This window comes from Molothrus ater, chromosome 26, assembly GCF_012460135.2.
Source record: "Molothrus ater isolate BHLD 08-10-18 breed brown headed cowbird chromosome 26, BPBGC_Mater_1.1, whole genome shotgun sequence".
In the NCBI taxonomy this organism is placed as follows: domain Eukaryota; kingdom Metazoa; phylum Chordata; class Aves; order Passeriformes; family Icteridae; genus Molothrus; species Molothrus ater.
Genome location: NC_050503.2, coordinates 5,607,384 through 5,627,272, shown reverse-complemented (window position 1 = coordinate 5,627,272; position 19,889 = coordinate 5,607,384). Strand labels below are relative to the sequence as shown.

Here is a 19,889-nt window from a genome sequence, read left to right as displayed (position 1 = left end):
TATTGTCGTATATTCCTAATTTTATATTTATTTCTATAATTTCATATATTTTTATTTATTTTTGTATTTTTACCAAGCCCCTATTTTTACCATGCCCAGAATGTTTTCACAAGCCAAGAACATCTCCAAAAAGTGTTATTAAATAAATTTCAGAACTTCTTTAATTTGCCAGAAATTTTAGTGCAACGGGAAATGCAAATCCAGCTCTGATTTCAGTGGAGAAAATTCACAGAAAAGGGCTTTTCTTCAGGATTTGTTTTTGCTTTTATCCCTCAGCAAATTGTGATAAATCTGATTAATTTTGATTTACCTGCAAGTTTAATTGGGGATGAATGTTCCCAGAACAAGTCACAGGGATGTAACTCCATGAAGGAAAAGGAGGAGAAGATTTTGGGCAAAATCCAGGGATTTTGAATGAAGAAAGTTCTCAGAAATGAGTGGTGAGTGACATTAAAAGATAGCAGGTATTAGAAGATAACAGATAATAAAACATAAATAATAAAAGATAACAGCAGGAGATGAAAAGGAAATGAAACTTGGTGCTCCAAACCAGCTCCAAATGGATACTAAAAATAAATAAATAAATAAATAAATGAACTCCAGTAAATCAGAATTGAATATTAAAATAAGAATTAAAAATACTGAGTTTCAGTAGGAAACTTGAAATCCTTCCTTCCAAAATTGTGTTAAAATTCCCTTTCCTTGAAAAGAGCTGAAACAACAAGACAGGACCTGAATTCAAGGAATTAGTGCAGGGAAAAAAGCTTTTTATGGGCAGAACTTGTGCCTTTTGTAGGTTCAGAGTCGCCATGGGAAGGTAAAACTCACTAAGAAAAAGCCAAGAGTTCCTAAAATCCAAGGAAAAGCTGCTGGAACTCCTGAATTTATTCAAGGAGAACTTTGGGAGGATCTGTTCCCTATTAAAGCTGCCTCTGGAAGGAGCAGAGTTGTTAAAAATCCTCCATTTCCAAAGGGGCATCCACAGCTCCGGGGGAAAACAAAAATAATAATAAAAAAAAAAAAAAAAAAAAAAAGGGCTTTCTCCAAAGCAGATGTTGTTGGAGCTGAGCTCAAAAACAAAATGTGGAGCTGCTGATGGGCTCCAAAATGTCCCTGTTTGTTGGGATTGCTGGCAGCTTTCCTGGGCAGATGCAGGGCTTGTGGAGTAATGGAAAATCCAGGCTTCCCACAGGGCTCTGGGGCTGCTGATCCTCCCCAAAACCTGGGGGAAAGGGGAGGTTCCAGGTTATCCCACGGGAATTTGGGAATGTGGGCAGGTTTGGGTTTCTCCTCAGATTCTGTGTGATGCAGGTTTTTCATCCGGGGGCAAGGCAGAACACTCAGGGTTAAAGCTGAGGTTGGGGTTGTATCTTCAAAGAGGAAAAAAAATCCCTTCAAAATCAGGAATTTTGGAGTCCCACCCTGGCTTTTGGTGTAATGGAATAACATATTTACATTCTCTGCATAGGAAATAAATCCTCCCAAGGAAATCCTTCTTTCCTGCTGTGGAAAAATCTTAATTTGGCTCTTAATGATGAAATGATGCAAGGAATCAATAATTGGGGTTTGGCTGAGTGTCCCAGCTTGTCCAAGGTGTGTTTGGCCACACCAGGACTTCAGGAGGGCTCCAGGACGAAACACCCTCACCCAAAAATGGCCTGAAACAGGAAAATTTCATTTTCTGGCCTCCATCCCTGAAGAATTTTCCTTTTCAGCCCCTTTTGATGTTAAATTTGCCCAGCTTGGCCTTATCTTTACCTTGCAAATACTCCAAGTCTGGAAAACAAGGAGTGTAAAGTCATTTATGCTTCCACAGCTATAGGAAAATCTGGTGATATTTCATCAAATTTAAGTTTCCTTTTCATTTTTTTTTTTTGCTGAATAAAAATCAAACAGAATGGAGAGACCCCAGAAGTGCTGGTGTTGGAGCTGTTTTGCCATGGTGGATGGCCTTGCAAGGAGCTGTGTTTGTGGTGTCTGGGGGATGCTTTGAGGAAGGACAAGGAATGTTTTAATGTTTTCCTTGCAGAATTCTGTGGATTTCGGGAGGAACCCAGCCAGGGCTGCCCTCAGGCCATCAATGGTCCCAGTGTAGTTCTGTGAGGCCTTCCCAGAAGTCAGGAGCTCCTTGGAAATGAGCCCAGGGCTGCCATCAAACAGCCTGGGACGAGATCAAGGGGGCTGTGGGCTCCCAGATTGCCCCACACTGCCAGAGGGGAACATTCCCATTGCACCACGGCCCCAACACCCTGAAACAGAGAAAACAGAGAGGCCCTGGAGCTCTGGCTGTGCCCCTACGTGCTGGGAAGGTTTCCCTCATCCCCCTCGTGTTCAGGGCTCTTCCAGCTGCTCCTTTTCCCTTCTTCCCCTCATCCCCCTCATGTTCAGGGCTCTTCCAGCTGCTCCTTTTCCCTTCTTCCCCTCATCCCCCTCATGTTCAGGGCTCTTCCAGCTGCTCCTTTTCCCTTTTTCCCCTCATCCCCCTGATGTTCAGGGCTCTTCCAGCTGCTCCTTTTCCCTTCTTCCCCTCATCCCCCTCATGTTCAGGGCTCTTCCAGCTGCTGCTTTTCCCTTCTTCCCCTCATCCCCCTCATGTTCAGGGCTCTTCCAGCTGCTCCTTTTCCCTTCTTCCCCTCATCCCCCTCATGTTCAGGGCTCTTCCAGCTGCTGCTTTTCCCTTCTTCCCCTCATCCCCCTCATGTTCAGGGCTCTTCCAGCTGCTCCTTTTCCCTTCTTCCCTTCATCCCCCTCATGTTCAGGGCTCTTCCAGCTGCTGCTTTTCCCTTTTTCCCTCATCCCCCTCATGTTCAGGGCTCTTCCAGCTGCTCCTTTTCCCTTCTTCCCCTCATCCCCCTCATGTTCAGGGCTCTTCCAGCTGCTCCCTTTGCCAGGGACGATCCCTTTTCCCTTTGTTCCCTTTTTCCACGTGGGCAACAAGGCTGGTGAGGGACCCAAACCACCCTCACTGTGGGTGAACAGTCCCCACATTGCATTCTGCTGTGGCACAAACACAGGCACAGCAAATGATGAGAATTGTGTTTTTCCTTTCTCTGGGGTTCAGAGAACATGGAACCCAGAAATATTCTTGGGCAGAATCGTGCCTTGCTTTTCTCTGTGCAGGGCAATGGGGTGGCACAGGCCGGGCAGGATCACGATGGAAACACCTCAGCCCCTCCCTGGCCCCAGCCCAGGCTCCTCCAGAGGCAGCAGAGCCTCCTGCCTGCTGCAGGCCTGTGTGAGGAGGCAGAGCTCCCCCAGGAAGGGCAGAGACAGGGAATAATCACTGGGAGAAATCATGGAAATTCAGAGATAAGGACTTTTCCCATGCTGCTCCCTGCAGGGTCACCAGCAGAGCTGGGGTTCGCATTCCAGGCGCTGTGGTGGAAGTGGAGCCTGGTGGAGCTGCTGGGTTCTGAGCAGGGCCCGTGGCAGCACAGCACAGCCATGGAGGAGGCTGGAAACTCTGAACCGGGGCTGTTTGTGCTAAAAACGGCACCGCTGGCCCTGATTTATGAGCAAACAGGAGTTTGCAAAGGGCCTCGGGAGCCTGGCCCAGAAATCCATGAGCCTGATGTCATGTGGAGAGGGCCCAGAACACAGAATTATTTTTATGGAGTTGTTAGCAAGTGTTATTAAAAAATTGAAATGTTCAATTGGAATTTTTTTTTCTTGGCTATAGGATGAGGGCAGAGCAAAAGTCCTGGAATGGATGTGGACAAGACATCCCAGTTTTAGGCCACCCTTCCTGGCTCCAGATGAGAGCATGGCTTTGCTGGAAGAGGGGATTGCAAAAGGGGATGTGAGGGAGGTCTGGAGCAGTAATTTTAAACAGCACTTCAGCCATGATGTCATTTCAGCTGAAAAATAATGTTCAAAAATAATGTTCAAGTTTGGGTAAGCAGAGCCCGGGGCCAGCAGCCGGGGGGGGAGGAACTGCAGCAAAATGGAAAGTCCAAGAAGTGGAAGGTCATGGTGGAAAACCAAATCAGAATAACCTCCAAAAAAGGTGGATGAAAACCCTGGAATTTTCAGTGAGCAGGAGGATTCCAAGGAAATGGAGGGGAGGAAGATGTTCAAACCCTGGACAGGGCTTTCACTCCTCTGTCTGGAAGTCAGAAGCCAAATCCTGGAGCACAGGAACAGCCTGAAGGATTGTTGTGACCCCAGGCTGAGATCCCAGAGTGATCCCAGATCTTCTGCTGGGATTTAACCCAAATCCAGCCAAAAGCTGCATCCACTCCTTGCCTGGAGAGGCCAAAAGGCTGAAACAACCCAGGGATGTTGTTCCAGTGGGCTGGTGGTTTGTCCAGTGTCATTGCAGAGGTGGCACTGTCACCCTCCAACCCACTGTCACTCTTGGAAATCTATAAATCTATAAATGTTGGAGTCAGAAATTAAAAAATCTCTTTTTACCTTGTGAGAGCTGTGTGTCCATGTTGTGCTGGTTTGTGGCCTGCAGGCTCAGGGGATCACAGCTGGAACTGCCCTCGGTGTCACCCCCAGGAAAACCTCTCTGCACAGGAAGCATCCAGCAGGCACCCAGAGCCTGCCCAGGGTGTTTAGGAGCAGAGGAAAGGATGAAGAGGAGCAGCCCTGCACTGTTTCACTGTTTACATCACCTCCAAAAAGAAGAAGCTGAACTGTGATTCCCCCGAGGCAGCTCCCAAGGAATTTACCCAACAATCCAAGGAAAAAAAAACTCTTTTTTTTTTCTTTTTTCTTTTTTTTTTCCCCACCTACAGAGTTGGCTGCAAAAGCTCATTCTCACTGCACAAGAGGAAATAAAACCCCATTTTGTTGGGGAGAGCCCAGTCCTGCCAAAGAGCCCGGCCCACGTGGGCCAGGCTGGGAGCAGGAGTGGGACAGGAGGGACTAGAGTGGCTCTTGATGTGGTGGGGCTGGGGGTGAGGCACAGGCAGCAGAAATGGAAAGGTCAAGTTTCCCAACAGCCCCAAGAGAGGGCTCTTCTTTCTGGGGGAGCTAGAGGAGGAATAAGGAGGAGAATCTGAGCAGCAAACAGGGAGATGGTCCCTGGGAGCACGGGAGAACCTCCTTGGGCAGCAGCACATTCCCAAGCCATGGAGGAGGCCACATTCCCTTCTTGGAGGTGAAGGAGCAGAGATGGGGAAGGCTGTGGGAGAGATGAGGGGAAAGGAGGGAAAAAGCTGAGGTTGGATACAGCAGGAGCTTTCCTTTTCCTTTTCCTTTTCCTTTTCCTTTTCCTTTTCCTTTTCCTTTTCCTTTTCCTTTCCTCCCTCATTTTTTTTCTCCACCAGAGAACCCCAGCCCCAGCAAAGCTCAGTTTTGTTCATGGTGGAGGAAGATCTGCTTTGCTTTCACCCCACCAACACCCACTCCTGCAGCCCTGCAGGGTCCTGCCTGCCCCGGGGAAGCTCCAGGAGCAGAACCAGCCCTTCCTGCCCTTGGTTCTGCCCATCAGGGGCTGGTGCTGCTGCCCAGGGTGCCCTGCCCATCCCTGCCCATCCATCCCTGCCCACCTCCCCGTGCTCAGGGTGCAGGGCAGGGTGCAGGGACACAAAGCCATCTCCCATCACCATGGACATGCTCACTCAAGCCGAGTTCAAAGGAAATTGTTCCAGCTAAAGCTGTCGAGGCTGGCAGGAGAGGCTGGCTGGCAGCTGAAAGGGGCCAGCTCCTGGTGGAAGGAGGTGGGGTCAGAAAGGGGAGCAGCTCCAGAGAGCCCTGGAGAGCTCCCTTGGAACAGAGCCTCCCCCAGCAGCACAGGAGGCCAGGCAGCATCCCCAGAACACCCCTGCAAGGCTGCAGAGAGGGCAGGACAGAGAGAGGGGCAGGACAGAATGCAGGACAGAGAATGCAGGACAGAGAATTCAGGATAGAGCAGGGCAGGACAGAGAGAAGGACAGAGAAGAGATGGACAGGGAGAAGGGCAGGACAGAGAAGGGAATTGATAGGGGTTTTTTTAGGGTCCTTTCAAGCATGACAGGCTGGGGGCAGCTCGAGGGGCACTGTGGGGGCTTGAGGGTGGCACAGGCTGGGAGCTGAGGGAGGAGCAGGGAGAGGGCACAGTGGGTGACACACAGAGAGGCTGAGGGCGGCAGGGACAGCAGGAGGGTGACAGAAGCTGGGGGCTGAGGAGCAAAGGAGAGGGAGTAAGGGTGACACACAGGAGCTGAGGGGCAGCTGAGAGAGAGGGGGTTGAGGGTGACAGACAGAGCCTGAGGGCTGGGGGGCAAAAGGAAAAGGGCTGGGGTAGTGTTTGGGGGCCCGCACCTGGCACTGACGTGTTTGATGGAAATCCTTTTGCTGGGATTTTTCTCCTGAGAAGCCTCAGAACAGAAATGGAACCAATAACAATCTGCTGGCTGTGGAGTGTGGGCTGGAGATGGTTTAGCAACAGGGGCATCTTGAATTGGTCTCCTGTGCATTGTTTCTACTTGATGACCAATCATGGTCCAGCTGCGTCGGGGCTGTGAGCAGTCCCAGGTTTTTATTATTCATTCCTTTCCAGCTTTCTGATGTCTCCTTGCCCTTTTAGTGTAGTTCTAATATCTCATTTTCTTTTAATAGAATAGAGATCATAAAATAATATTTCAGCCTTCTGAAAGGTGGAGTCAAGATTCTCATCTCTTCCCTTGTCCTGGGGACCCTCAAACACCACCACAATCGCCAGCTTGAGCTGGTCTGGGCAGCAGCAAGTAAAATAAAATAAAAAGCTTTAAAAAAAGAAAAATTAAAAATAAATAAAAATAACTTAAAATTTAAAAAATAAAATGAATTAAAAATAAATAAAAAACAAAATAAAAACTGTAAAGTGCTGTAAAGTACCGTAAAAGTTCCATAAAAGGAAGCGCCATAAAGGGTGACTGTCGTAAAATTAAATAAAAAATAATATTTAAAAAATAAAATAAAAAGCTTTAAAAAAAGAAAAATTAAAAATAAAAATTAAATAAAAAATAAAATTAAAAAAATAAAATAAATGCTTTAAAAATAGAGAAATTTTTAAAAAATTTAAAAATAAAATAGAAAGCTTTAAAAATAGAAAAATGAAAAATAAAAATTAAATAAAAAATAAAATTAAAATAATAAAATAAATGCTTTAAAAATAGAAAAATGAAAAAAATTTTAAAAAAAGCTTTAAAAATAGAAAAATGAAAAAAATTTAAAAATAAAGCTTTAAAAATAGAAAAAAGAAAAATAAAAATTAAATTTAAAAATTTAAAAAATAAAATAAAAAGCTTTAAAAAAGAAAAATGAAAAATAAAAATTAAATAAAAAATAAAACTAAAAAAATAAAATAAAATGCTTTAAAAATAGAAAAATGAAAAAAAATTAAAAACATAAAATAAAAAGCTTTAAAAAAGGAAAAATGAAAAAAAATTTAAAAAATAAAATAAAAAGCTTTAAAAATAGAAAAATGAAAAATAAAAATTAAATTAAAAAATTAAAAAAATAAAATAAAAAGCTTTAAAAAAGGAAAATGAAAAATAAAAATTAAATAAAAAATAAAAATTAAAATAATAAAATAAATGCTTTAAAAATAGAAAAATGAAAAAAAGTTAAAAAATAAAGCTTTAAAAATAGAAAAATGAAAAAAATTAAAAAATAAAGCTTTAAAAATAGAAAAAAGAAAAATAAAAATTAAATTTAAAAATTTAAAAAATAAAATAAAAAGCTTTAAAAAAAGAAAAATGAAAAATAAAAATTAAATAAAAAATAAAACTAAAAAAATAAACTAAAATGCTTTAAAAATTGAAAAATGAAAAAAAATTAAAAACATAAAATAAAAAGCTTTAAAAAAGGAAAAATGAAAAAAAATTTTAAAAATAAAATAAAAAGCTTTAAAAATAGAAAAATGAAAAATAAAAATTAAATTTAAAAATTAAAAAATAAAATAAAAAGCTTTAAAAAAGGAAAATGAAAAATAAAAATTAAATAAAAAATAATATTTAAAAAATAAAATAAAAAGCTTTAAAAATAGAAAAATGAAAAATAAAAATTAAAGATAAAATTAAAAAAATTAAATAAATGCTTTAAAAATAAAAAAATGAAAAAAAATTTAAAAATAAAAAAATTAAAAAAAATTTAAAAAATAAAAAAGCTTTAAAAATAGGAAAATGAAAAATAAAAATTAAATAAAAATTAAAATAAAAAAATAAAATTAATTAAAAATAACTGAAAAGCACAATAAAAACCGTAAATTGCTGTAAAGTACCATAAAAGGTAGTGCCGAAATGCACGACTGTCGTAAAAGTGCCGTAAAGCGCGACTGTCGTAAAGCTGCCGTAAAGCGCGACTGTCGTAAAAGCTGCCGTAAAGCGCGACTGTCGTAAAAGCGCGACTGTCGTAAAAGGTGCCGTAAAGCGCGACTGTCGTAAAAGGGGCCGTAAAGCGCGACTGTCGCAAAAGGTGCCGTAAAGCGCGACTGTCGCAAAAGGTGCCGTAAAGCGCGACTGTCGTAAAAGGGGCCGTAAAGCGCGACTGTCGCAAAAGGTGCCGTAAAGCGCGACTGTCGCAAAAGGTGCCGTAAAGCGCGACTGTCGTAAAAGGGGCCGTAAAGCGCGACTGTCGTAAAAGGTGCCGTAAAGCGCGACTGTCGCAAAAGGTGCCGTAAAGCGCGACTGCCGTAAAGCGCGACTGTCGTAAAAGGTGCCGTAAAGCGCGACTGCCGTAAAGCGCGACTGCCGTAAAAGGTGCCGTAAAGCGCGACTGTCGTAAAAGGTGCCGTAAAGCGCGACTGTCGTAAAGCTGCCGTAAAGCGCGACTGTCGTAAAAGCTGCCGTAAAGCGCGACTGCCGTAAAGCGCGACTGTCGTAAAAGGTGCCGTAAAGCGCGACTGTCGCAAAAGGGGCCGTAAAGCGCGACTGTCGCAAAAGGTGCCGTAAAGCGCGACTGTCGTAAAAGGGGCCGTAAAGCGCGACTGTCGTAAAAGGTGCCGTAAAGCGCGACTGTCGCAAAAGGTGCCGTAAAGCGCGACTGCCGTAAAGCGCGACTGTCGTAAAAGGTGCCGTAAAGCGCGACTGCCGTAAAGCGCGACTGCCGTAAAAGGTGCCGTAAAGCGCGACTGTCGTAAAAGGTGCCGTAAAGCGCGACTGTCGTAAAGCTGCCGTAAAGCGCGACTGTCGTAAAAGCTGCCGTAAAGCGCGACTGCCGTAAAGCGCGACTGTCGTAAAAGGTGCCGTAAAGCGCGACTGTCGCAAAAGGGGCCGTAAAGTGCGACTGTCGTAAAAGGTGCCGTAAAGCGCGACTGTCGCAAAAGGTGCCGTAAAGCGCGACTGCCGTAAAGCGCGACTGTCGTAAAAGCTGCCGTAAAGCGCGACTGTCGCAAAAGGTGCCGTAAAGCGCGACTGTCGTAAAAGCTGCCGTAAAGCGCGACTGCCGTAAAGCGCGACTGTCGTAAAAGGTGCCGTAAAGCGCGACTGTCGCAAAAGGGGCCGTAAAGCGCGACTGTCGTAAAAGGTGCCGTAAAGCGCGACTGCCGTAAAGCGCGACTGTCGTAAAAGGTGCCGTAAAGCGCGACTGTCGTAAAAGTGCCGTAAAGCGCGACTGTCGTAAAGCTGCCGTAAAGCGTGACTGTCGTAAAAGGTGCCGTAAAGCGCGACTGCCGTAAAGCGCGACTGTCGTAAAAGGTGCCGTAAAGCGCGACTGTCGCAAAAGGGGCCGTAAAGCGCGACTGTCGTAAAAGGTGCCGTAAAGCGCGACTGTCGCAAAAGGTGCCGTAAAGCGCGACTGCCGTAAAGCGCGACTGTCGTAAAAGGTGCCGTAAAGCGCGACTGTCGCAAAAGGTGCCGTAAAGCGCGACTGTCGTAAAAGGCGCCGTAAAGCGCGACTGTCGTAAAGCTGCCGTAAAGCGCGACTGTCGCAAAAGGTGCCGTAAAGCGCGACTGTCGCAAAAGGTGCCGTAAAGCGCGACTGTCGTAAAGCTGCCGTAAAGCGCGACTGTCGCAAAAGGTGTCGTAAAGCGCGACTGTCGCAAAAGGTGCCGTAAAGCGCGACTGCCGTAAAGCGCGACTGTCGTAAAAGGTGCCGTAAAGCGCGACTGTCGCAAAAGGTGCCGTAAAGCGCGACTGTCGTAAAAGGCGCCGTAAAGCGCGACTGTCGTAAAGCTGCCGTAAAGCGCGACTGCCGTAAAGCGCGACTGTCGTAAAAGGTGCCGTAAAGCGCGACTGTCGTAAAGCTGCCGTAAAGCGCGACTGCCGTAAAGCGCGACTGTCGCAAAAGGGGCCGTAAAGCGCGACTGTCGTAAAAGGTGCAGTAAAGCGCGACTGTCGTAAAAGGTGCCGTAAAGCGAGACTGTGGCAAAAGCTGCCGTAAAGCGAGACTGTCATAAACGGGAGTTAAACCTCATAGAACGGATTTTAATGAATTTCCCCAATGCTGACCATTCAGTCGTGTTTACCAGAGACTTTTCGGACACAGTTTGAATAAAGCACTTTAATAGCACCTCCTGCCGGGCCATGCCTGCCGCGGGGCCGGTCCCAGCTTGCAGGGCATGGCTTGAGCTGTGTTTGCCGCACGGGGGGTGCCCGCAGCAGCCGCCCCGCCCCTCCTGCGGCTCCGCCCCCCGCCGCCGCGAGGCTCCATCGGGACACGCCCCCCCCCCCCTCCCCGTCGGACCGCGCGGCTCCGGTACCCGCGGTGCTGCTCGCCGCTGCCGCCCCGCCCCCCGGCCCCGCCATCCCCGCTTTTGCCGTCCCGTTGGTCCCTGCTCTTCCGGCTACCGTGGTTCCCGCCCCCGGTTTTGCCATCCTCGCGGCCCCGCCCCCTAATCCCGCCTCTACGAGCCCGCCCCCCGGCGCCACCGCGGCCCCGCCCCCTCCTGCCGCCGCGGGTCCCGCCGCTTCCCCCCCCCCGTTCCCCGCGAGTGCGGCCGCTCCTGCCCCCCCCACGTCCCCCTCTGCCGACACAGCGGGGCCGGCGGCGGCCCGGTCCCGCCGCTGCCGCGTCTTTGCAGTTCCCTGCGGCTCCCGGATCTGCGGTGCCGAGCGCGCCCGCGCCGCCCCCAGCGCCCCTGTGCGCGCTGCCGCGGGAGCCCGCCCCCCCCCCCCCCCCCCGGCGTTCAAGCGCACGCAGCGCACCCCGAGCCGCCCACGGGCCCCGCGGCGGGGCAGAACCCCGTCCCTGCCGGCGCTTCAGCGCCATCCCCCGGCCCCGGCACGGCACCGCTTGCGCCGGGACCGGGGCGCCCCGGCCCGCCCAGCCACCCCGTGCCGGCGCCGCGGCGTCCACGGCGGCGGCTGCAGCCTCCGCCGCCGCCTCCCCGCCGCTCCTCCCGCCTCCCGCCACCCCGGGAGCATCTGCCGCTGATGAGGCCGCCCCGCCGCCGCCCGTGGTCGCTTTCTCGCTCCTGCCGCCGCCGCTGCATGGCGGGGGCCGAGCCGCGCCTTCCCCACCGCGGCCCCCGCTTCAGAGCTGCTGGACGGCGCGGCTCCGCCGCCTCCTGCGACCACGGCCGTGCCGGCGTTCCCTGCCGCGGCCGCAGCCCCGTTCCCGCGGCTCCGCCGCCTCCCGCCGCGCGCCCGCCCCGCGCCGCAGCGGCTACGACCCCGCAGCAGCGATCTCAGTCCGCGCCGCCGCTTCCGGGAGCAGCCGCACGCATGCGCAGCTCTTGTCTATTTTTGTCCATTATTTTTGTCTGTTTTTGTCTATCCCCACGGCCCCGCCGCCACCCCACACTGCTTTGCCGCAGCTCCCCCATCCCTCATCGCTCTGCCTGAGCCCTCTCCCACCCTTTCCTTTGCTTTCATCCTCCCCAGCTTCCAGGCTGCAGCTGCTGCAAAAAAAAGGAGATTTTTGCTACTGCACAACGGGCAGATTTTTCACCAGCTGGAGGAAAAAATGTTTTCTATGCCCCTTTTTTTCCCCCTTTTTTTCTCCCTTTCTTTCCCCCTTTCTTTCCCCCTTTCTTTCCCCCTTTCTTTCCCCCTTTCTTTCCCCCTTTCTTTCCCCCTTTCTTTCCCCCTTTTTTTCCCCCTTTTTTTCCCCCTTTCTTTCCCCCTTTCTTTCCCCCTTTTTTTCCCCCTTTTCCTCCCAGAGTCACTCCCTTGCACAGCTCCTCTCCCCCTGTGCCACTCCAGGGGCTCCCTCCTGACTTTTGGCCTCCTCAGGGGCAGAGCACAGCAAGGAGAAGGGGAAGGACAGGCTCGGGTTTCTGCTCGCTGCAGAGTGCAGGGCAGCAGGGCAGACCTGGATTTGCAGCTTTTGGGAAGAGCAGCAGGACGCTGGAGCCTCTCTGGCCCTGTAACCTCAGGGCTGGGGTTCCAGCTCACTCGTGGCCACGTGGAATCTAAAATCTGCTTTGTGGGGCTTCTCCCTCACGGGCTGAAATGGAATCACCTCATGGAATCTGAAATGGAAACGAGGGAGATGAGGATCACCCTCAGGCCAAGCTGTAGGATCAGCCCTTTCCATGGGGTTTTAAATGAATTCCCACTGATCCAGCCTTAGAAAGCTGAGCCTTGCTCAGCCTTGGATAAAGCCTCGCACATTTTGTCCTCTTTTCGTTCCCTGTTCCACCACAAACCTCAGCTGGGGAAAAAAAAAACCCAACAAAGCAAGCAAAGGAAGGGGCACCTGCAGCTGGAAATGACAAAAAGCTCCTGTTTTAGGAGGAGATTTAGGACTTGGAGCTCCCCAGGAACAACTTCTCTTCCCGCTGTGCTGGGAGCCAGCAATGAGCTCAGGCTGTGAGATCAGATTTTGCTGAGTCCACAGGGTTAGGCTCGTTCTTTCCTCTTTTCCAGAAGTTCCCCTCTCCAAGCCATGCCTGGATTTTTGATTTCCTTGGGAAATCTCGGCCCCCTCAGCAGCTTTTGCTGCAGTTTTGTGCCCGGGACACTCAGCTCTGCCAGCACAAAAGTTGCTTCTGTCATTCCCATTTCTCCACCTGAGGCTGTGTGGGGTTCCTGGAACTGGGTGAGTTTTCCTGGAAGGCAGGATTAAATTTGCAGGGCAGAATGGTTTGTGCAGAAAGCACTCCAGGGCTGCAGAGGTGTCCAGGAGGCTGCTGGAATTTAGGGAGAGCTCCTGGAATTCTCTCTCCTGGTGGGGATTTCTCTGGCTGTTGATGAGCACCCAGCGTGCCCTGGCTCGAGGGGATGTTCAGGGAAGAACCTGACTCTGTGCTGGCCAAAAGGAGTTGGGATTTCATGGAGGGAACACTGCAAAAATGCACAGATTGATGTGGTTTCCATCTGGAATTCAAATTAAAGGAATTTGGGACCATCACCATCAGGCCAAACCTGTGCCCTTGCAATTTTGGGGTGGGAAGAGCAGTTCAGACGGAGCCAGGGCTGACTCTGGGTCTCTCCACAGCCCATGATCCTGAGGATGATGATGGAAAAGCAGCAGGTTTGCCCTCGAGGCTGTTTTTCAGCCCTGGGTGGGGCCAGGAGAAGGCACTGCCAGCACTCTCCAGAGCCAGTTCATTCCTAGGAGATTTCTGGGGCTGAGATTTTCTGGAAAACTCCAGAGGTTTGCGTCAGTCTCCATCCTCCTTCTTTCTGGAGAGCTTCCCACCCCTTGTGAGCCTGCACACGCTGTTTTTCCATTTCTCTGGAAGTGACCAAAAACCCCAAAACAAGCCCAGAGCCTGGATGATGCTGGATTTTCCTCTGAGCTCATCGAGGACGTCCAAAGCAGCACCATCTGCTGATGGGGCCAAGAATCTGTAATGTCTCAAAGCTGAGCAAAATAAAACGTGTGGGACAGAAGAGATGGGTGATAAGGGGAGCTGAGGGGGTGGCAGCCAGGGAAAAAATGGATTTGGGAGCCAGGGGTTGTCCCAAAAGGCAGGAGGGGGTGAAATGAGCATTTCCACGAGTGCAGCTGCTGGTTTGAACCTCTTCAATGAATGGTTTTGATTTACATTTATGAATTACCTTCAGGAAGGAGCTGTAGCTCCAGACTGGGAATGTTCTCCTGCATTGGAAGTGTTTCCCACTGCTCCCCAACTGCTGCAGGTTTTTATTGCTGGAACTTCCCCTCTTTCCCATTTGGAAATTCATCTTTTCATTGGAGGAAATCTTTCTTTGGAGAGGGACAAAGCACAGGGTGAGGAACCCTGAGGGTGCCCCTGTCCCTGCCCACAGCCAGGTCCCTGCTGGAAAACGCCGGGAATGCCCCAGGGATCCAGGGGAGGAACTCACCCAGCAGGGCTGGCCTGGCCTTGTCCCTCTCTGCTCCGGAACCCTCCCCTGCTCAGGATTCTGGGAGCAGTTCCCAAAGGCGCTCAAAGCAGATTTTGGGGAAGAAAACTTCCTTTTGGTGTGCTGGGGGAGAAATATCGGCTGAAAGGGGGACAGGCAGAAAGGATCGAGACAAAGCTCTGCTCCAGCACCCCCACAAGAGGAAGAGTTTGGTAATAAATCCATTTTCTTATTCAGGATTCTCATTTTGCCTAAGGACAACGAGACCACTTCAAAGAACAGCATGGAGAATTTGCTGGTGCTTCCTCTACCACTCTTTTCTTTGTGTTCTTCACAAATCTCCCCATTCCACAGCAAAAAAAAAAAAACAAACCCACTTCTCCTGGAGAGTTCTCATTGTAATTCAGAAAGGTTTTCTCCCCCATTTTCCTAGATAAGAAAAAGCCCTTTTTCCTCACACAAGTGTTAAATGACTTCTATTAAAACCAAATTTAATCAAATTAAGGTGAATTTAATCTCTTCCTGAGACGAGACAGAGAATATTACGTTCAATAATCAATTTATTTCCCCCCTTTTTCTCTGTCCCACTCAGTATTTCCAGTTGGGAGAAAGGGAATTAGCACACAGTGATCGATCCTTTCTTCCTCTCCTTACAACTCAAATCTCATTTCCAGCAGTGAAAAGGTTTCTGTCTCCTGCCAAGAGCTGGCTGCAAAATCGTTTGTACAGAGCACCTCTTTGATCACTGGTGTCCTGAAAAGACCTGATTGCTGGGTTTGCCTTTTTCCAGCTGTTAAATTATCCCAGATATCTTCCTGCTGCGTTTGTTGAGGGGTTTTATTAATGGAAAAAGGGAAAACCGAGAGGGGAAACGCAGCCCCCGTTGCAGTCAGTGAGAGGAAGAGGCAAGAGAAGTGGCATTAATTTTGAATTAATGAAGTAAAGGTTGGGTTTTGCTGTGCATTCAGGAGATTTGGGCAGGTTTCCTCAAGCAAAGCTCTGGCTGGAGAATCTCTGGAGTTCCCTTGGGATGCCCATGGGAAGGGCAGCTCTGGGGGCAGCGTGGCCGCAATTCCTGGGAAATTCCCAATTCCCATCTTCCCATCCCTCAGGCCCAGAAATTCCCTTTTTCCCTGGGGGATGTGCCCAGCTCCATCTGCAGGGGATCCATCCCTCAGCCCCTGGGAAAAACAAGATTTTCTCTGCAGTTCCAGCCCAAATATTTCCCTTTTCCCCTGGATTTGGCTGTGCTCCCTGTCCCTGTTTTCAGGGTGAATCCTCCCTGAGGGAAGGAGAGATGGCAGCTCTGTCCTGGATGTCCCCAGCTGTGCCGGGAGGCACCAACCTGAGGCCACCGAATCCACATCTGGGCCACCCCTGGGGTTACAAAAACGCCTTTTTTCCTCCCCAAAATGCGAATTCTTGTGCAGCTCCAGAGCCCACCACGCACAGGCAGCTCCAGCAGCGAGGAGATCCCCGAGCTCGGTGCCAGATGTTCCTTTGGAGCTCATCAACCCTGGGACGTGCTCAGAGGCAGCGCCGTGCTCCCGAGAGAGCTCCCTGAGCCATGGAGGCCTGGAGTGCCCAGAGCCCTGAGCACCCCCAGTCCTGCCTGCAGGAGCCACCTCCGGCTTGCTCCTGCTGGAGACCCCTGGCTCCCAAAACCCAGGAGTTTCACCACAGAAATCAGTGGGATGCATCATTTGGGACCCCTGGCTCCCAAAACCCAGGAGCTTTCACCACAGAAATCAGTGGGATGCATCATTTGGGACCCCTGGCTCCCAAAACCCAGGAGTTTCACCACAGAAATCAGTGGGATGCATCATTTAGGGGAAAAGGAAAAGCCAGGCTGCTTCCAACAGCTTTTGGTTTCAAGCTCTGCCATCCCAGAGGGTTTTGGGAACACGGAGCAGCAGAGCTGTGTTATTGTCATTATGGCTCTGGGAAGTGTTTTGCAGGAGAAAATCCCAAAAAAAAGAAAAAAGGGGAGATCAGAGCCAAAGGACTTTTAGTGGGAAAAGATGAAGGCTCAGAGCACGAAAGCCCCAACAATTCCCAGCAAGCAGGGACGGCTCCTCTCTCTCATCCCTTTGCACCTCTCTCAGACAAAACATCCCCCAGCCTCCCCCGACTTTCCAGTGCAATTCCAGGGAATTCTTCCCGGATTCCTCGGCGTGTCTGGGCTCCCGCTGGCTGCTGGAGGAAGAGCAGCTCATTGTTACCAACGATCTTAATCCGGAGCTCCAAACCTTTTATTGTCCCCGCTGGAGAAGGCCGTGAATCGTGCAGGAAAAAATGCGAGCGGTTTCCTGCGGGGTTCAGAGCTCTCCTGGGGCTGGGATTGCGCCATGGACCGGCCGGGAATCGCCATGGATGGGCCAGGAATTGCTCCCAGCCATGGATGGGCCAGGAATGGCCATGGGTGGGCCAGGAATGGCCATAGGTGGGCCAGGAATGGCCATGGATGTGTTGGGAATCACTCCCGGCCATGGATGGGGAATCACTCCCAGCCATGGATGTGTTGGGAATCGCTCCCAGCCATGGATGTGTTGGGAATCACTCCCGGCCATGGATGGGGAATCACTCCCAGCCATGGATGTGTTGGGAATCACTCCCGGCCATGGATGGGGAATCACTCCCAGCCATGGATGTGTTGGGAATCACTCCCAGCCATGGATGTGTTGGGAATCGCTCCCAGGGGAGCGGCCCCAGCACCATTCCCACATCCCACCCCCTGTGCAGGCTCCTTACTGGGGAGACTGGGAAGGATGGGACTCAGCTCCTCCTGATCCCACCTCCCCCGGGATTTGTCCCCTCTGTCCCTGCCAGGGCTGCCTGGGGACCTTGGGGACCTTCCTTGGCCTCCTGGTCATGGGTGGGTCCACCCAGGTGAATTCCAGGTGTTCTGGGACAGGATCCTGGGGACACAGGGCTGGGTTGGTCAATCCCAGGTGAATTCCAGGTGTTCTCAGGATCCTGCTGGCACAGGGCTCAGATATTTCACACTTTGGATGCTCCATGTGCAAATTCCCCCAAATCCCCCATGGGAACCGCCGGGCACTGCAGCTGGAGGCAGGAGCCTCCTTCCTGCCCACCTTCCTGCTCCCAGGCCTGACAAAACCCTGCTGCTCAAAGCCTGCACAAACAGAGGTTTAAAAAGATCAGGGTCCAGATTTTAAAAAGATCAGGTTCCAGATTTTAAAAATACCAGGATCCAGATTTTCCAGCTTGGTCTTGTTAAAACCCGACTCTCATCCGTTGCTAAAACAATCCCAACAAACAGATCCCAAAAGGATCCCCTCAGAGCTGAGCTAACGACCCGGAGACACTCATTAATGAATTAATTAATTAACGATGGGCAGCAGTAGCAGCAGTGATGATGTGAGACAAACACCAGGGTGATGCAGAAATGAGGAATGACCCCATTAATCCTGGCAAGAGCACCAACAATCCATCCATGCTCTGAGCAGCCCCAGCCTGCTGCACTCTGCTTTTGTCTCACTCTCAATTCCTCAGCAAACCAAGGCATTGAAGACCTTTGTTCAATCACTTTAATGCTTTTCATTTTTCCATTTAATCAGTGGCAAAGTGAATCAAACCTGGACACAGCTCCATTGTGCAATTTGGCCTTTTTTTTTAACTCTAGCCTTAATTTTTTCACTTTATCCTAAAGGTTTTTTTCACTTTATCCTTAATTTTTTCAGCCCACCCGTAATTTTTTAACCCCACCCCTAATTCTTTAACTTCGCCCCTCATTGTTTCACTCTGTCCTTCATTTCTCCAGCTCTTTTCTTCCCCATTTATGGAATCTGAGCCATGGGAAGGCTGGGTCACCAGCAGGGACTGGCACCTTGGGACCAGGATGGTTCTTTCAAGTAAGGTTGGGCTTCCAAGCATCATTTTATTGGGATTTATTGGGATTTATTGGGATTTATTTGTGTTTATTGGGATTTATTGGGGTTTGTTTGGGTTCCAGGATCCTAGCAAAGCATGGAATTGCACTGCAAGTTTTCCAAACCACAATGAAGGCACAAATTTGCTCCTGGAGTCCCCGGGGAATGAAAAAAAGGAGGAATGGCCTTAAAAATCCCTTCAAACTTGGAATGTCACTGCCTGCATCCCCTGGCTGGAAGGATTTGGAAACAGGGAAGAGAAACCCTTGGAAGCCCAGACTGTGGTGAAAAGGAGAAGTTTTTTGGAGCTTTCCTTGTGTCTCCTCTGTAATTTGGTTTTTTACCCCAGAAATGCACCAGAGCCCCTCTGAAACCTCCTCAGCCCAGTCCAGGCCGGAGATGTTTTCCACTTATTTTTAGACCCTGACCTTCCAAGGCTGAAAAATAACATTTTCCTCCTTCTGACTTTTGTCCTTCTCTTGGCAGAGGCCTGTTCAAAACAGAGAAATGGAAAATATTTCAACTTGCAGGCAGCAGGAGCTTCACTTTTTGCTGTTTGTTTGTGAGCTCCTCTCGTTTGTGATGTCAGCTCCAGGCAGGGAAAAAAGGTAACGAACCTGGCAGAGCCCAGACTCCAAAAAATCCCAAAAAACATTTTCTGCTGCATATTTTGATTTTTTTTTTCAATCAGTAAAGCTTCAATAATAATCCTGCTCCAGGCTGGGAGATGTTTCCCCATCAGCTCCTCCTGAATTTGGGTTTTTTCAACAGGAACAAGCAAAGTTTTCTGCTCTGTTCTTGTCCTGGGTTGGAGCAGGGAATTCAGGGCTGGATCTCGGAAGGAATCAGAAGAATCCAAGGAAAATAAAGGTGGGAATGAGCTCAGCCCAACCAGCTCTGCTGGACTTTGCTGCTCTCCGTGGCCACAGCTGATCCCAAAAATCTGCTGCAGCCTAAAGAGAAATCCCTTTGGGTTTCTAAAAGGATAAAAATGGGGAAAAAAATTATTTTTTTTTAAATTTGCATTGATATGCAGGAGCATTAATTCCTTTTAATGTCAATTATTGGGGTTTCTTGCAGCCTGGAGCAAAAAGTCCCAAAGGAAATGACCTGACTTGTCAATAATGTGGTTTTGGTGAGTTGATTTGGCTGTTAAATAATGGAAATAATAGAAAATGGGATTCTTTTTATCCATCATGTGACCACCATTATATAGAATAACAGATATTATTATTATTATTATTATCAGTTATAAATGGGATTTTGGAGGTGCTGAGCTCTGTCCAGAGGCAGCAGATGACTCCTGATGGGCTTTAAATTAAAAACAATCCCTCCCTGGCTGGCTGGGGGCACAAAGAGTCCCAAAGTGCTTTCTCCTCTCCAAAACTGGTGAGGAAAACTTAAAAACCCAGAATTCTCTGGAAAGTGAAAATTTAGAAACCCAAAATTCACTGGGGACTGGAAATTTAAAAAATCCAGAATTCAGTGGAGACTGAACTGTCAAGGCTTTGGTTTGGATGTTCATTTATCATGTGGATTTCTTTGATCAATAAAAACATAAAAATAAATTTAAAATCTATTAAAATACAGAACTCAAATCTGATATCTGTGGATGGCCCTTCCAGGCCAAGCCATTCCAGGATCCCAGGGTTGTTTTTCCTGCAAAGTGGGGATTTGGGCCTCTCTTTGCCCCCACCAAAATCAGATTTTTGCTCAGTTGTGTCTCTGCCCAGTGACCCTGTCCACTCTTCATTCCATGGCAGTTACATCTCTTTCTTGCTGCACTTTTATGACTTTTCCACAGTTAAAAAACCTCATTTTTTTCACGAATTGTTGGCAAAACCCCTTTTTTATTGCTGTGCTGTCAGGC

General features: G+C 48.9%; 1 long non-coding RNA gene across 2 annotated transcripts; it reads left to right on the top strand.

The window, feature by feature from the left end:
• The first annotated feature begins 310 nt into the window (after positions 1-310).
• Positions 311-18,469, top strand: LOC118697087 (uncharacterized). 2 transcript variants are annotated; one of them, XR_004981723.2, is made up of 3 exons: positions 311-440; positions 17,911-18,001; positions 18,103-18,469. It is a non-coding gene; the product is annotated as an uncharacterized LOC118697087 (long non-coding RNA). The 2 variants fall into 2 exon arrangements; XR_008508853.1 differs by lacking the exons at positions 17,911-18,001; positions 18,103-18,469 and adding an exon at positions 3,680-4,417.
• The last annotated feature ends 1,420 nt before the right edge of the window (positions 18,470-19,889 follow it).